This window comes from Megalops cyprinoides, chromosome 20, assembly GCF_013368585.1.
Source record: "Megalops cyprinoides isolate fMegCyp1 chromosome 20, fMegCyp1.pri, whole genome shotgun sequence".
NCBI classification, from domain to species: Eukaryota; Metazoa; Chordata; class Actinopteri; order Elopiformes; family Megalopidae; genus Megalops; species Megalops cyprinoides.
The window spans coordinates 477,092-495,486 of NC_050602.1; the positions used below are offsets into that span (position 1 = coordinate 477,092).

General features: G+C 41.3%; 1 pseudogene; it reads left to right on the top strand.

Annotated features, from left to right (window-relative positions):
- The first annotated feature begins 8,568 nt into the window (after positions 1–8,568).
- LOC118795359 lies at positions 8,569–11,287 on the top strand (annotated as a pseudogene).
- Positions 11,288–18,395: the final 7,108 nt, after the last annotated feature.

Genomic DNA, 18,395 nt, shown 5'->3' on the forward strand with positions numbered 1-18,395 from the left:
ATAGTGCGATAGTTATAAATGAACTGTCAATTGTGAACTTTGCTTTGGGACATGTTAATCTATAATTGAAAACAAATATTTATGACAAAATGTTGGATCTAATACTGTGTTTACTATATATATTCAATTCAATTCAATTCATTTTTATTTGTATAGCGCTTTTTACAACACAAGTTTTCACAAAGCAGCTTTACATTGTTCCCAGGCCTGAGACCCCCTGAGAGCAAGCCTAAGGCAAGGAAAGTGTGGCCAGTGTGCAACAAGGAAAAACCCCGGCAGGCTAACATTATGGCAGCATACCTAGGGGACGGGAGGCAAGGGACCGGCATAGTCATGAGGGTGACCCTAAGACAGTCAACACCAGATCGGCACAGAGTCCAAGAAAGCAATGACCACTTAGTCCACCAGAGACACTATGATCCACGCCAGCACCAGGCCATGTCCCTCAGCTGAAGGATTTACTATATAGATATGTTTTGAGCCTAAACTTAAAGGTGGAGAGAGAGTCTGTTCCCCGAATCTTGGAGGGTAAGCTGCTCCACAGGAGAGGGGCTTGATAGGAAAAGGCTCTACCGCCTACAGTAGTTTTGCCCACTCTTAGAATGATGAGAAGCCCGGCATTTTGGGAACGAAGGGCTCTCTGCGGCAGATATGGGTGAAGAAGGTCCTTAAGATAGGGGGGGGTAGTCTAATCTGGATGTTACAAAGGTGTGGATTAATTTTTCAGCGTCGTTAATTGATACGATTTTCCTGATTTTAGCTATATTTCTCAGATGAAAGAAGGCAGTCCTGGAGGTGTTGGTTATGTGAGTTTCAAAAGAGAGCTCGGGATCAATAACAACAACAAGGTCTTGGCTGCACTCGGGGCAAGGGAGATACCATCAAGGTCCAGTGTAAAATGAGTGAGTTTGCTCCTGATTGAATTTTGGCCTATGACCAATATTTCAGTTTTAAGGGTTAAGGAGGAGAAAGTTTCAGGCCATCCAATTCTTTACATCTGGTAGGCAGGCCTCCATGTTTGAAATATTCAGAGGGACATCGGGTTTGACTGATATATATAACTGAGTGTCATCCGCGTAACAGTGGAAATTAATGTCATGTTTGCGGATGATATCGCCAAGAGGCAACATATATAATGAGAAGAGCAGACGCCCAAGCACAGATCCTTGAGGTATACCATATCTTACTCTGGAACGAGCGGAGGATTCGTTGTTAATGGAGACAAACTGATATTGTTCTGATAGATAAGACCTAAACCAAGATAGGGCCTGTCCACTTATGCCAACCAGGTTTTCAAGGCGGTTGAGGAGGATACGATGATCGATGGTATCAAAGGCTGCACTTAGGTCTAACAGCACAAGAAGAGAGATACAGCCATTGTCACAGGAGAGTAGAAGGTCGTTGAGCACTTTCAGGAGAGCGGTTTCCGTACTGTGGTGAGGCCTAAATTTGGACTGAAAAACTTCCAAAATGTTGTTAGAGTGTAAAAGGCACAGAGTTGCTTTGATACTGCTTTTTCTAGAATTTTTGAGAGGAATGGGAGGTTTGAGATGGGCCTATAGTTTGACAGGTCATTGGGATCAAGACTGGGCTTTTTCAGAATAGGCCTGATAACTGCTACTTTGAAGGGCTGAGGTACGTGTCCAGACATAAGGGAGGCGTTGATAAGATTTAATAGCGGTGTGCCAATTGCAGGCAGTAGCTGTTTTAGGAAGCCAGTTGGTATGGGGTCAAGTTGGCTGGTAGAGTCATTAGATGAATTGAGAAGAGAGGAAAAGTCGCTAAATTCAATGGGTATAAAAGAGTCAAAGCATGAGGCGGGCCTAATAGACATACCTACATAATTTGGAACGGGACTGGCCAGGCAGGAGGCAGAAGTCGATGAGAATTTTTGTATTATGTCTCTTATCTTTAAGATTTTACTATCAAAGAAGTTCATGAAATCATTGCTACTGTAAATTGCTGGTATGGTAGGGTTAACTGATGCAGGACTCTTGGTTAATCTGGCGATAGTGCTAAACAGGTACCTAGGATTGTCCTTGTTTCTCTGAATAAGGGTAGAGAAATATTTGGATCTGGTAGCTGTGAGGGCATACTTGTAGGTTAGGAGACTTTCCTTCCACGCCAAGAGAAAAACCTGTAATTTGGTGGAGCGCCATTTTCTTTCGAGTTTTCGCGTAGCTTGTTTGAGAGCACGAGTATGGTCGTTATACCAAGGTGCTTGCTTCTTGTCTGTGATTTTCTTCCATATACATATCCCATTTACTTCTGGATATGTCAGCAAAGCCTTATAGTTGCAAAACTATTTATTTAGATTAGATTTTGCTTTTATAAAAATAAGGCTTTGATTTCCAAACAATATTATCCTCTGTCTTCTACCCTCTGTCTTCAATAATTCCTCATCTGATTCTGGTTGGTGACAGGAGGTTGTGGCCCTGTCTGTGTTTGATGTAGACTATGGAGACCTCCCACCCTCAAAGAAGACAAAAGAGAAACTGCATTGGTGACTTTGCAATTTTCTTAAAATTTCTTAAAACGTATTTCCATTGTCAATGTCCTCACATTTTGTATCTTTATATTTATGTAGGAATGATTTTTCAGGGAGAAAAAAAATACAATCCACTCACTCTTCCTGTTAATATGCAATATGCCATTACATATATGCCAATATCTGCCAATACATGCCATTTGTGTTGTTCTCCTGGCTCACGCTCCTGTAACTACAGCAGTACATCTTCAGATCCAGTTTCTCTTTCTTACCTATATAAACAATACCATTCAACAGTTAACAAAAACCTTTCTGCTTCACCAGTTGTACCTCTTTGGTCCTAGAAGGAGAAAACAATGCCAGTTGGTTTCTGAGGATCATTGATATAAACCTCTGTCATTTACATCTGTTAATCCGCGGTTAAATTACACGTATGATCTAAAATTCAAGCGATTCTCTAAAGAAATGCAGAAAATATGTTTCTGTATCGCTTCTGAAAACACATTTCATCCACGTCATTTTTCCTGTGTCACAGATGAAAATGTATGTCATGGATGCTTGTGGTGTGTGCGCAGGTGTGTGAGCACCATGGACACTGCTGGTGTGCATATTTGTGCATCTGTGTGTGAGTGTGTGCGTGTGTATGTGCATGTGTTTTGTGTGCGTGTGTATGCATGTGTGTTTGAGCACTATGGATGCCACTGTTGTGTGCGTGTGTCAGGAGTTTCTCCCGACAGCGGTAAGATGTTGCGCTGTACTCCCTGGAAGAGCGAGGGGGCTCGGGCCTGCAGCCAGGCAAAGTTCAATAATTGAATTATCAGGATGTGGACGGGATTCGCTGCCTGGTGCATGCTCCGCACCTGCTGCCTATCTAGTCAAGGGGACACCAGGACTATTTAGGTAGGTGAGTGGGAGCAGCACGGCAGAGACGCTGGGAGGCACAGGTTTTATTGTGGGGCTTTTTGGTTTTTTTGGTTAAACGTGCCAGCACGGCAAAATTTATGTTAGTTATTTTTGGTTTGTTTCGTTTTCGTTTGTATTTGGTTTGAGCCCTGGGAGTCGCGACCCGGGCGGATTTTGAAATTATTTTGGTTTAGTTAATTTCTCTTTCTTTTGGCGCGAAGGAGTGGGAGTTTGTCTTCGTGTGTGTGTTTAGGCGGCTCCAGGGAAAAGCGGCGACTGGAGAAAAGTACCGTGATGAGTCCCTGAGGGAGAAGGAAAACAACAGTTCCAGGATGCAGCCAGGACCAAGGAGAGCCCCCACCCCGCGAAAGTGCGTGTCCAGGAGGTGGATCCCCCGGTTGAGAGGGAAACGACTCCACGAACAGGCAATTGTGTGCGTGAGTCCCCGGCATGAGGTGAAGAGGGAGGAGGGCGGACTGGCTGCTTAACTGTTCCCCTCAGTGAGAGATGGTGTAAGCGGTCGGCGAGAAGACGACGTGGTCACCACCGGAGCCGCCAGCCAATCCGCAGGAGCGATGGAGAGGGCTTGTCTTTTTGCGTTTTTTTTATTTTGGGATGTAGGCGAAGCCCGGCACGGTGGCGCGGGCCGAGCTACGTCCCCCCCTTATTTCCCTTTGTGTTCTGTGTGTCTGCGTGGTGTGCATGTGCGCGTGGGTGCGTGCATGGAGCCTCCCCCGCAGCAGTAGGACTTCCCCTCTGGTGTAGAAGAGTGGTCCTCTCTCTCCCCGTGCCCAGCTGGCGGGGGCGCCAGATCGGTGTACTGCAGTGGGGCACGTGTGTGTGTGTGTGTGTGTGTGTGTGTGTGTGTGTGGGAGGCTAGTGTGTGGTGTGCGGGTTTATGGTGTGTGGGATTGCACTCCTGCTATTTGGGTCTGGGAAGGGGAGGACAGGAGCTGGTAGCAGGGTGGGGAAGGAGAACAGCTGCAGGCGGGAATCGCATGAGTGTCTTTGTTTTTATGAATTTTGGATGTACTTTTTTTTTTTTTTTTGTAAATAGTGCTTATCCTACTCACCGTGTCCTTGTGGTGGGCGGATCCCTAGAAGGGAAAGAACCAGCTGGGGCAGGGCTGGACATTTTGTCCACTCCCAACATGTTCATACATGCTCATTTAGTGTGTTTATGTATGTGCGTGTGACCATGTGCGTCCGTTTGTGTGTCTGTGTATGTGGCGCTCAGATTGAGCCCTGCAGGAGCATCTGGTGGATCTCCTGGAAAGATGGCCGCTCCTTCACGCTTCTCCGCCAGCAGTTCAGCATGAGCTTGTAGAGAGAGTTAGGGCAGGAGGCTGGCTGAGGCAGGTAGATCTGCAAACACCACACACAAACTGATCAGCAATGACAGTCCATTACTATCAATGTCAATACTTTACTATCAGTGCCAATCCATTATTACTATCAATGTCAGTCTATCATTATGAATGACAATCCATTATTACAATCAATCACAATCCACTATTACTACCAATGATGATCCATTATTGCTATCAATGTCTAAGGAAAAGTACTAGATGGGCCCCAGTGTTCTGGGATGATGATTTGAATACCGACACAGGCACTGTAAGTCGATTAAGCATACAAGGGGGAAAACAACAATGGGCCTTCAAGACAGCACCACTAAGGTGAGATGGAAGTAATTGAGTTAGCATGTGGAGGGGAAACTGATCAGCTTCCTTCACCCCTAGGACATCCTGTCAGTCCCATCTCAAACCCAGACCAACTCCAGGAAATGACCCTTTTAAATGCAAATTCACATACACACCTTTGCACAAATGTCTACATTTACATTTACATTTATTTAGCAGACGCTTTTATCCAAAGCGGCTTACAAAAGTGCATACAGTAAGTATAGCGACAGTATGGGGACAGTATGTGTACAGTTCCACAATGAGACAGTTCTCAGCTGAGAGCAAGGTCTGTTTGAGGACACCGTACAATCAGATTTGTACAACTACAGCGGAGGCAACTAAATGTTCTTTGATGGGGAGGGTCTTATGGGGTATAAAGAGAGATTCAAGATTCTTTGCCATGTGTAACAAGTACAATGGAATTCTTACTTCCCCACTCACTCCTGCAGTAACACTCAACATACATTTTAAACTCTAAACATAAATTGTAACATAATTTCTAAATTCTAAATGTGGTAAAGTGACCAAGTGCAGATAACAACATAATAAATATTAACAATAGGTTGGTAATGGCATAATAAATATAAAAAAAAGTGATAATGAAAAGGTATAATGATAATGATAGCATGACCAGTGCAGTACAGTGCAATATAATGATACATGACAATGGTAAGTGGCTAGAGCAGTACAGTAGTGAGATTGCCTGCATCCTGTGTAGCCGAGATCCCAGTGTAATTATGAGTCCTTGAGTGATTAACAGTTCAGTAGGCACACTGCCTTGGGTAGAAACTGTTCTTGAACCTACTTGTCCTTGCACGAATGCTGCGGTACCGGCGACCGGACCGCAGGGGGAAGAACAGTTGGTGCCCAGGGTGATTGTGGTCCTTTTTGATGGAACCTTGTTCCGACACCTGGTCCAAAAGATCTCCTCAATGGATGGAAGTGCACACCTGATGATCTTTTCTGCCGTCCTCACGACCCTCTGGATGGCTTTCCTGTCCTGTACAGTGGTATTACCATACCACACAGTGATGCCATCCATCAGGACATTCTCTATGGTGCCACAGTAAAAGTTCACAAGCCATCATGTGCTTATGCCACACTTCCTGAGGCACTGTAGGGGGTAGAGGCATTGGTGTGCCTTCTTGAGCATGACCTCCGTGTTGTGGGTCCACGCTAGGTCGTCGGAGACCTGTAGGCCCAGGAAGCAACTGACAATTTCCACCGGTGTCTCGTCTAGGCTGATGGGGGAGTGGGTCCCTCGGTGGTTCCTGAAGTCCATGATGAGCTCCTTAGTCTTGCTGACATTCAGTGCAAGGCTGTTGTCCTTGCACCAATGTGTCAGCTGGGCTACCTCATCTCTGTATTCCGTCTCGTCATTGTTCCTTATCAGGCCAATAATGGTGGTGTCGTCTGCAAACTTGATGATCCGGTTGTTGCTGTGTATGGCTGTGCAGTCATGTGTGATCAGAGGTCATAATTTCTATGCTCTTGGTATTTGATCTGCTTTGCGATACCCAGTGTTTGCCTATACTGTGAGCTATACTACTTTTGCTTTGCAATAAAACATTGTTTTGCCAGAATCACATTTTTGTTTTGCAAGTTGGAATTCTTACAAATGGCAATCCATTATTATTGTCAATGACAATCAATTAATATTAATGACATTGGTTTATTATGACAATTTTTCCATCTTTAGAATAATACAGAGAAAGGAGCATCTCTTCCTAACAAAGTGGATATGTATTTTCACTCTCTTTCAGAAAATTGGCACACTGCTGATAAGCACTTGATCGGGTTACAATGCAGCATGACTTGAAGCATTCCTAAATCAAATGACATTTCTGATGAAGAAAAAACCCTGGAGAGCTCAGACCAGAGGCAGGCTTAAACCTGCTTGACTACCTTTCCCTTCGCTTGTGACCAACTGTGGTGCAACTGTGGGCAGGGCACCCACATTTTGAAAAGTAAAAATAAACTTTCAGTTATTTATGATGTGAGCTCATCCGATAGCATATCCTTCCACTGGACTAGAACTTTTAGGCAACCACAGAGCCTCTACTGCAACAATGCACTGAGGACTTGCCCTCACCTGCTGCCTTTGGTCACGGAAAAACTCCCCTGTGTTCTCGATGACCTTGCAGAAGGTCAGTATCTCTCACAGCGTTACGCCAAATGCCCACACATCGCTGGCCGTGGTGAACTTACCCTGGGAGGAAGCACAGACAAACCCCGCTCATGTCACATTTGTAGACACTGAGAGCTGAGGGGCTGTGCCTATGCTCACAGGCAGGCAGTTAGACTAGCACCCACAGTTCTACAAGCAGGCTCCACAGCTGTGCTCCTCAGTTAAGTACTTCAGATGAAGGTAGGTTTCATTATTAAATCTGTTGTAATCAATGCTCAGGGTTTTCCTGCTTCACAAATATTGTCACGGTGAGACCCCTTTATGTCCCTGACTTTCTGACTACTGTGACAAAGTAGATGAACACAGAAACAATATTTAAGCAAAAGACAGATCAGCATCCAATTGCCAAAACAGAAAATGTGGGTTTGGTTGTGATTGTCCCATGCTTGTGTTACACAAGGTCACACTTTGCTATGTCAGAAATTTTGACAGTAATTTTATTTGAAATCATCACCATATCACAAATCATCTCTACTAGTCGCTGTACCACCCCTGAATAGCACATTTCTAGCAGGTCACCCTTGTACTGGATATATTTTCCTAATTACGTTTTTCCTTGTTTTTAAAGATTTTTCTCCTTTAGATCATTCAACACCATCTTCCCTCGTGGATACCATGTCACTTTCTTCAAGTGACAATGACCTCTCCAGTCGAAGAGAATGGGGGATTCCCACAGGCAGAAATATATCCAGCTCTGAAGTCATGAGCAGGCCTACCACAGAGGTTTCTAAGTCAGAGGCTGCAAAAGAGGTAGAGAGAAGTAGATGTCGTTTACAATTTTGACTCATAACATCATCAATAAAGTGTCGAACTAATTTGAGATTCTCAATCAGAGTATCGTGACATTTAGAATGGTGAATGCCAGATTGAGAAAGTTAGGAAACTTCATTTAGTGAGGAAGTAAAAATGAACCCAGGGTTTGGCTGTTGTGCAGCTCTGTATTGTGTAACTTTTCTTTCCATACACATTTATTAAATTAGGTTAATATTCACATTGAATGGTCACTTCTCTTCTGCAAGGCCAGTTGTGTAGTTGGTTGACAGGTAGTCAGTAGTTGAAACCAGACTGTATTGCTTATTTTGGCTTTTAACCTGACCCATTATCAAAGAAAAGTGTTATCAAATTGTTGCTTTACCTGATTTTTTTTCTTTTGCAGCACTGCTGTTTTTTGACCTTCCTCTGGTGCAGTGAATTCATTTTACCCTTAGTCTGAACAGACAGGTTTTGGTATATTGTTGTTCAAATGATTTTATCCTGGAAGATTGAATTGTACACTGAAAACTTTTTTTCTCTTATGTGAGTAGATGGTAGAAAATGCCTTGCTTAGGAAACCAGGAGGTGAGGCTGTCCTCGAAGAGTACACGTCACAAAATTCGCTGACGCACCGCACACGGAGACTGCTTGTCAACATGTTGGCTAGCCATATGACTGAGATGCATGGGTAAGTGTTTCATAAATAAATTGTTCATTTCAGACTGAAAGGGTTTATATTAAGAAGGAATGTAATGAATTTTCAAAATGCACAGCGTTGAATTAACATAGGCGGAGCCCTATAGTCATTAGTGGGGCATTTGGATTTTATGTTTTTGTATTGTCTTTGCTGTAAAGGAGGATTCCTTCCCATAAGCATAAGGAGAAGTATGCCCTGGGAGTCATTACACTCTTTCCTTCACTGAAGGATCCTTTTTCTCCAAAGGGCTATGTAAGTTTTAAAAAAGGATTACTTCCAGAAAACACACCAGTTTTACAGACTAGAGCTTTGGGGTTTAAGGTTACATGATTGAATGCACTACAGTTACTTATAAAATTGGTAAAATTTCAAACATTCTTATATTTGGTTTAATTTCTTTGATACTGACCTAAAAAATGGCATGCCATAGTACCACTGAACAATTGAAACTGTGGAGTATGCTACAAAGTTCGACTTGGCCATGAAGATAGTCATGAAGATGCAAAATAACAATCATTAAAACAACCATCACATCAATGAAAATGCTCCCAGTGGCAATCACAATGAATTGGGTTAATAGGATATTACACATGAATTCGAAAACGGCAAACCTATTACATAAGTGACTGTCCTTTAGTTTCTAGGTCTCTAACCTTCATCATTCATCCCTAGCAGCCCCATCTCACATCAAAAGAATGGGTATACAAACACACACACACACACACACTTGTGTGTAATTTGATTGACATTGTTATAGTCATTCATTCACAATGCTGTAACTGCACTTTCTGTAAGATCAATGAGTGATAGACCTTTGTAATATTATTTTTGAAATTTTTATTTTTGAAAATAACTTAACAGGAGCACTTCTATGATGGGGAAAAAGGCACAGGATATTTAGCATGGCGCCTCAAGACCATGTCCAGGAATAAATATCAACGGCCAGTCAAGGCATCCACAGTGCCTCAAGCACAAGGACCAAACCGCCGAAGATCAGCAGCCACAGTGCCTCAGCAGCTTGATGGAGATGCCTGCAGGGAGGCTATATCATTTCTTGTTCACTCTCCTGATGAAGCAAATGTGTTTCAGAAGATGAAGATGACATTGCAACATCGCCAGGACCTAGTGCATGACCCGAAGAGAACCACAGATGTCTTAAAAACATGTCCATGTTTTTTAGATGTCCAAGGACTAGTGAGTTGTGCATTTCTTTTATTTAAACTTCAGTCTTTAAACTCTAGTCTTTAATTTGGTTGGATGTAAGCAGTTAACAATGCACTGACCATTGGCGTGATGTATTAGCAAGTGTATATGATCAACAGCTGAATCAAGACTTCCTGCTGCTTTATGGTGCTGAAACAGCCTCTAAGACGCTTGAGAAGTGGGACACAGCATTCAAACCCAAGGTTATCAAAGAGGCCAAACAGCTGACTCAGTCAACCGGGCTGTGCCGACTTCTGACAGCTGCTGAGAAACTCGCAGAGAACGATGACACCAGTAAGCTACATGACATGCTTGGTTTATATCCCAAATAGCTAGTGCTATTTACTTAGTGCATTCCAAGTAGATACTAATGACCTGTTTTGCCTCGGTTTTTTCCTCCTGCTAGACTGGGACAGTGACATGGCTTCTCCGCTGTTCCTTGTCCATCTCTTGCCACCCACAGCTGGACAGAAGAGGATCAAAATAAGTCCCAGTGATGCAGTGGACAAAATGGTGCACTTTCACAAGGTATGTATGTCTCATCTGTTAAAAAGTTTTTCAGTTATATTAATTCAATTAGAAACAGCTTGCAAAGGCATTTTTTTTACCCCCAGAGATGTAAGCCTGCAAAGAAAGAAAGGACTAATCTGAACGTCTTAACGTTGCCAACAGTTCCTCAACAGCGAGGACTTCTTGGGGACACATGGACACACATACACACACACACACAGTTTGCCATGGTCTGTTTAGCAACTCAACTTTTCTGGTGCCCTACAGACCCAAGTATGCAATGAGCAGTTGAAAACCTGCTAGCTGTTCCTCCCCCTGTGCTGCTTTAAAGTGGTAGTTAGATTCTTATGTGCGCTTCACCAGGAGCATGTTCCTTCCAAATGAATGGGGAGATCAGTAAAGTAAAGCGCACGTTCTTGCGACATGGGGTCAGTTGGCTCGTCAAACTGGAGGATCTATTACACTCGCATGGAGCAGCAAGAACCACTGTATGGATAAGAATCTGAAGTATCCCTTTAAGGTGTTCATGTTATTGTTCTGTTTTTCAGTCATGCTGCAGCATCGATGAACACCTGCGGGGAAGAGAGGGTAAACAACCATACATCCTTGCTGTTGGCCGCACCCAGAACAGAATTGATACTTTCTTACATCGTCATGGATAAACAGCTCATCCCCTGCCAAGCCACCAGCTCATTGGGTGCTTTTGATGAACTGTTTAAATCCCACTACGTGTTCAACCTGTCTTATGATGAGTCCCTGGTCCAGCTCTACATGTTCATGCAGACAACATCAACATCGATGTTACAACAACAGATGAGTCTCCAAGAGTTCGTGAGTTTCGGGCAAAACTCTTCAACTAGGTTTAAAAAATATTTAAGTGTTTCATTTGTCAAGCTGTACATGTGGCCTGCCAGTCCTTGATAACCCATTTAAGAATTGATCACAGTTTCTATCCTAGCGCCAGGTTTAAGTTGGTTTGTGCACAAGATCGTTGTAGGCGTCAGTTTTCAACATATTCAGGTTTTAAAAAACCTTTAATTAGTGTTCATGAGACGGATTTTTGTCAAAGTGTGATGCAGCAAACTCAGAGTCATTTCAAGCTAATTTTCATAGTCTCCCTGATACTACAGAAGTTGGTGGAACAAGCGTCACGCAGAGCCCAGAGGCTGGGTGTTTTGAGGACAATGCATTCATTTCCCATCGCCATCTCTGCTGATGGAGCTGGATAAAAACTGGTCTCACGCCCTTCAGGCAGCAGACAGAAGCATGGCATCACTGTAGCTAGCATCCTTCCACGGTGACAAACTTAGTTAGGGGTAGGTTGAAACAATTAGACCCTCCGTTCGAGTCCCAAAGCACGAGCTCGGTGATCGCCGGCTACTTTCCCATCACTGTGACGTTCACTGCTGCGAGTGAGAGGGATGTCAGGCGCCCAAGCTGAGGTGGTATATATTTCCACATTTTAACAGTCCAATTAAAAATTATAAATATAGTACAAGAATGTGTTGACAAAATGTATTTTGTAGTTCGCCTTTATTGATAGCCTATATTTAGCAAAAAAAAAAAAACAAAAAAAACAAATATCCTAATCCCAAAATTGAAAACCGAGTACCTATCCAACGAACGAATATCCAAATTGTCGAATATTTGGGTCCAGCCCTAGTTGCTAGTATATTTATGTTCTGTACTTATTTTCTAATTGGTTTTATCATTGGTAGAATGTTCATCCTAGAATGTTCCTTACTAGCAGCACAGTTTGGAATAAAACCACTGAGAGAGAGCACTCCCCCTTACAAGAGCCTTGTATTTTCGGCTGACTGTTTTCAAAGTGTGGGCATATACTATCGGGAGCTCATCTGCAGCTGCAGGTCACCGAACAATTACCTACAATTCTATATTTTAGACTGTAATTTGGGGCACAAACAGTGCAGTGGGCCTGTTGTTCCTCCAGAGGGGGCCCAGCTATTTTCCCACACATGAACTCCTACTCCTTTCTGCTGTCATCCTCCTTATTTTACCCTTGCAGAGGCATAGAAATTCAACGGGACTGGTTTTGCCCGATAAAAGATGCATACACCAATAAACATTGTGTGATTCATGGCTGAAGTCAACAACATAAGGTGTGTTTAGGAAACCATAAAACACAATGCTGCTCTACATATCAGCTCTTAACCATGCATTGGCAGTGCGACAACCAATCAAATGCTATTTTAGAATTGAATATTGTCAAGATATTTAATATTGATCACAACAAATTTAGTAGCTCTCCTAAGCCTTGTCTTATTCTGCCTGAGAACACAAAGAGTGTGGCCACATAGCTGAGCAGTAAAATGCTGGCTTTTGTTCCACAGAATTTATTCGGGGTTCATGGAACACTCCAGAGAGGAAATGTGTCCAGGAAACAGTCCATCCTATACTCCTGCATTTCCCTCCAAAATGAGGTTTTCTCTAGTGCTCCCACCAATCCAGATAAAGAGTTATTATCAACTCAAATCAGGCTCTGGCCCCGGGAACGCAATTAAGTATGGTTAATGGTAGCAAGATGGCAGAACATGCGGAGTGACTAGCGCAGCGCAGCATAGCTCTCAAACGCTTTCCATTAATATTGATTTAAACACAGCTCATAATCCCACACAATACGGAACTTAAAAGCACACTGGCTAACGAAATTGAGAATCTTGAGTCGTTTATTGACAAATACTATTTCGATATGTCTGCCAAACCAGACCACAAGAGATCGAGAGAAGAATTGTCAAGTGCAAGCGAACCAGAAATTGAGACGACTACCGCGTTAACAAAAACAGATCGCGCAATGCTGGAAGCCATGCACGAACAAATAAAACAACTGAAGAAACTAGATCTCTTGCAAGAAATGATAAAAGATATAGCTGAACTCAAGTCGGCGGTTGACTTCACAAACAAGTGAAGGCGGAGGCGAGGCAGAGAAGCTCTCTAACGAAAATAAACAAATGAAAGCCGAAATACTTGACCTGAAATGTCGAAGCATGAGAAATAACATCGTGATCATGGGAATAAAGGAGGAAGACTCTGAAAATTACACAGAGATGGAAAACCTGGTGAAACAATTCATGAAAAAAGAACTCAAAATGGAGGACCAAGCGACTTAAGCCATAATTGAAAGAGCACACAGGCTCGGCCACAGAAAGGATCCAAAAAACCACAGGCCTGTTGTGGCGAGATTCCTTAACTTCAAAACAAAGATGGACGTATTGGAACACGGAAGAGAATTAAAAGGTACACAATTCTCGAAGTATGAGCAATTCCCTCGTGAAATTATGGAAAGAAGACGCATCCTCTACCCGATAATGAAGAGCAACAGGGCGCAAAACATGTGGATTGAGGGGGAATGCATATTTCTAGCTGATATAGGAGGGCAGTGGAGGGACAACTTCTTGCATGTTAAGGTAGCATTTATCTTCCATCTTCTTCACAATGTATACATTCCAAGATTTGACCATGATATAAAAACGTTACAAGTTTTAAACTTAAGCCTTTAAATAATGGGAGGCCCAAAATATGGCCCAAATAATGATGATCCAAACTTCTTTAAATTAATTTATAATAACATAAGGGCTGCAAAATTTACAAGTGATTATTATATAATGGTTGGAGATTATAAAATAGTTCAGAATACTCTTATGGATCGTAAAGGTAGTAACTCAGTCAATTACCACCCGCATGCTTCTACAGAAATTACATCTATAATGGACACAATGGACCTGATAGACATTTGGAGATTAAAAAACCCAAAATCACATAGGTATACATGGAGAAGACAAAACCAGGCAAGTCGTATAGATTATTTCCTTATTTCATTCTCTTTGATATCCAAAGTAAAAAAGGTTTTAATTGAAGACAAAGTAAGATCTGATCATCAACTTGTATCACTCCATTTAGAAATGATTGAATATCCCCGCGGTCGTGAGTATTGGAAATTCAATCAAAAATTACTAGAGGATCGGACATTTGTAGAAAGAACAAAGGAATTTATCACAGACTTTTTCTCACATAACATAGGATCAACAGACCCTCTTACTATTTGGGACACATTTAAGTGCGCTTTTAGAGGACACTCAATTAAATTTGCCTCACAAAGACAGAAACAGTTTAGGTTAAATGAACTAGAAATTAAAAAGGAGATTGAAATGCTCACATCACTTGTAGACAGCTCAAAAGCAACTCAGGAGGTGTTTGACAAATTGGACCAGAAAAAAAGAGAATTTGAACAACTAATATATGACAGGTTAAGTATTATATATTACAAAAATAAAGCAAAATGGATGGAGAAGGGGGAAAAATGCAATAAATTCTTTTTAAACCTTCAACAGAGAAATAATGCAAAGAAAAATATACTAAAATTAAATAGGAATGATTCAAAAATCCTCACTACACCAGTTGATATTTTGAATGAAGTAGAGAAATATTTTACAGAGATATTTTCATGTAAGTCCTCACCCGTACAATTAAATAAAGACAATTGCAAATTATTCTTTCCTCATACTCATGTTAAAATATCTGACGAACAGAATCATGTGAAGGCCTAATTACAGAAAATGAGCTTTAATCTATTATGTCCTTTCAGCGGGGAAAAACACCTGGCCTTGATGGTATTCCAATTGAAGTGTACCAAACATTTTATGAACAAATCAAAAAACCCCTCCTTACATGTTTTAATTTTTCTTATGGAAAAGGTATGCTCACAGGTACTCAGCAAGAAAGTGTAATCTCTCTGTTGTTAAAGCAAGAGCCTAGTGGCCAATATAAAGATCCAGTCTACCTGAAAAACTGGAGACCCCTTACACTTCAGTGCTATGATGCCAAAATATTATCTGTAGAGCATTTATTTTGGTATCGTCCGATTGTGGCCTTATTTTGGAAAAAGGTTCAGGAATGGTTATCAATGCAGAATGTTTGTTTTCAATTAAACTTGTTTACAGTGATACTGGGCGATATATCAAAACACTCTCACACAATACACAACATAATTATATTGCTGGGAAAAGTATTTATTTTTGGGTTGACATCAGTGGAGACTCTAAGAATTGAGAGATTCAAGAACTTTGTCAACTATTATTGTAGAACCGAGTGTCTTATGGCACATGAAAAAAGAGCTTTAGCTTATGCCAAAAGATGGGATAAAGTTAGAGAGGCTGAAGGATGGAATTGGTAATATATTTAAACAAAGAAGGTAAAGAATAATGAAATATATTGTATAATAATGGGGGGGGGGTGTTTGGTGTTTGTTCTTTTTTTTCTTTTTCCCCCTCCACATGTACTTATACATACATTTATTTTGCCCATTTGCTGATCCAGACATAGCTTGTCCTTTCCACCCTGTCTACGGGGAGGGTGAGGGGGAGGAAGGGCTGGGGAGGCTAGAGGAGGGAGGAAGAGTGGGGGTGGCTAGAGGGTTGAGTAATTTTGTCTGTTCTACCCTTTTGTAATACTCCTGTTTTGTCTTAGATGTTTCTTAATTTTTTTTTTTTTACTTTTGATGTGGTTATTGTTGTTTTTTTGATTTATGTTTGCTCTGTTGCTGTCGTTTCATGTCTTACATGTAATATTTAAAAAAATAAATAAATAAAAAAGAGTTATTATCAACTAGTTCCCAGTGGGAAATGTCTCTCTCTCCTATCCTGTCCTGTGAGTTAACACAACAGAGATGAGAAAACAGTTGAATAAAGCAAAATAGACTGCTGACCTCTGGAGACAACAAAGGTAACTTCAGCTGGACAGATGAGTTTGTTTTACCTAAAAGACAGACACAAAGAGCACTGATTCGATACAGTGCAGTCCCTTTCTATCACCATCTTTTTCTTTAGAGAAACTGTACTCAGTGTTTGCTCACTGCTTTTAGGCAATAATAATGAGCATTAGCCTTCACACTCTGAGAGGGTGAAATGCCTTTTTAGGGTAATGGTGAACAAGTAGCAACATCAAGTCATGTCTTGGCTATGTTTGCCCCCTGGTGCCACAGACTATATCCAGACAGCTGGGGGAATGGCAAAAAAGGCAACACCAACAGGCAGAAAAGGGCAATCTGCCTCTGCCTTTGCCATTTCCCCATGCCATACAACATATGCAGTATTTTTCCCATTCAGTGGGCCTAATTCCAAGCCACAAAATTGGTGTGGACTACAGCATCAGTTCAGTACTATTCTGTGGCATAACTGAAGAGATTCCACTCTAACTGTGGTAACATACTATTGTTACATATTGTCCCTACTTGGTCTCAGTTGTGGGAGAGATTCTGGAGCTTTTACTTCTTCAGTCCCAAGAATAGAACCACTGGCAGTTAACATTTTATTTTAAAGCGTGTTTATTGCTTCATATTTAAACCCCAATATACATCAATCATATCAGTCTGTAGGGGGTGGCAGTATGCTGGACATTTGGAAGTAGACACATAAAACCTGGTGAGTCATACACTACAACAACAAAACTGCCATCTTTTACATGCACTGGTGCCTGTGACTAATTGAGCATGCCTGCTAATGTCCAGTAAGTGTGAGCCACTGTGGCTGTGCACTGTGCTGATGATAGCTGATGATAGCCATAACAGTCATAAATGATATTATTACTGCTCTGCATGATAAAAAATCATGTGCTGCACTTTTTATTGATTTATCCAAAACGTTTGATTCAGTGGATCATGGTCTTCTCCTGCAAAGACTCAGACGCATAGGTTTTAATGTGCTGAATTGGTTTTCTAACTATTTGACTGGGAGAACTCAGTGTGTACCCATAGACAATTATAACTCCTCCTCTAATAGTAAAGATGGGTGTTCCTCGAGGATCTATCTTGGGTCCAATTTTATTTTCTATTTATATAAATGATCTTGGTGTAGAGTTAAATGAGGCAAAGGTACACCTCTGTGCAGATGACACTATTATTTATACCGTGGCACCATCTTTAAAAGTGCCAACGGATTCTTTACAGACTGCTTTTAACTTATTGCAGATGTCTCTTGCTAAATTAAAATTGGTATTAAACTCTAAAAAGACCAAATTTATGACTTTTACTCATTCCCATTCATCACTCACTGACTGTACAGACCTAACACTAGATGGTACTCATCTAGAGAGGGTTACCTCTTTTAAATACCTTGGCATCTGGCTTGATGACAAGTTGACCTTTGGTGTCCGTGTTGATAGCCTCCAAAAAAAACTCAGGCCAAGGTTATGTTTTTATTTTTGTTTAAAAAAAAGTTTCCCTATCATTGCTAGAAAAAGATTACTTCAAAGTACCTTTTTGTCAGTATTAGACTATGGTGATGTAATTTATATGCATGCATCTTCATCTCTTTTAAAAAAAAATAGATGTAGTCTATCATGCTGCTTTGCAGTTTGTAAGTGGTGCAAGCACCCGTACACATCATTGTAACTTATATGAAATGGTTCAATGGACTTCACTGTGTCTAAGGAGAAAAACCCATATGTTAATTTTTACTGCAAAAGCTTTACTGGGTAAATTACCGCAGTACATATCTAGTTTGTTGATATAGGTATAACATTAGATCTTCAGAGAAAATTCTCCTCATGGTCCCAACCATCCAAACAGAGCTGGGTACATCTGCCTTTTTCTTTCATGTGCCACAAGCTTGGAATGAGCTGCAAGGCATACTTAACTTGGAATCTTTACCCTCTCAAAATCAGTTTTTACAGAACAATGTCATTGTTTTTAACATGTGCCATTATTTTCCATGATTCATCTTAGCCCCTGGTCCCTGTATGTTTTCTGTCTGTTTGTTGTATATTTGATATGTTTCTGTGCTGTTATCTGTCTTATCTGTTATTTGTACCTTTATATGAAACCTTTTGATTTCATTTTGCTGCCCATCTTGACCAGGACTCCCTGGTAGAAGAGATATTGTATCTCAATGGGACCTTCCTGGTTAAATAAAGGATAAATAAAAATAAATTAAATTAAATTAAAAATAGCACTGG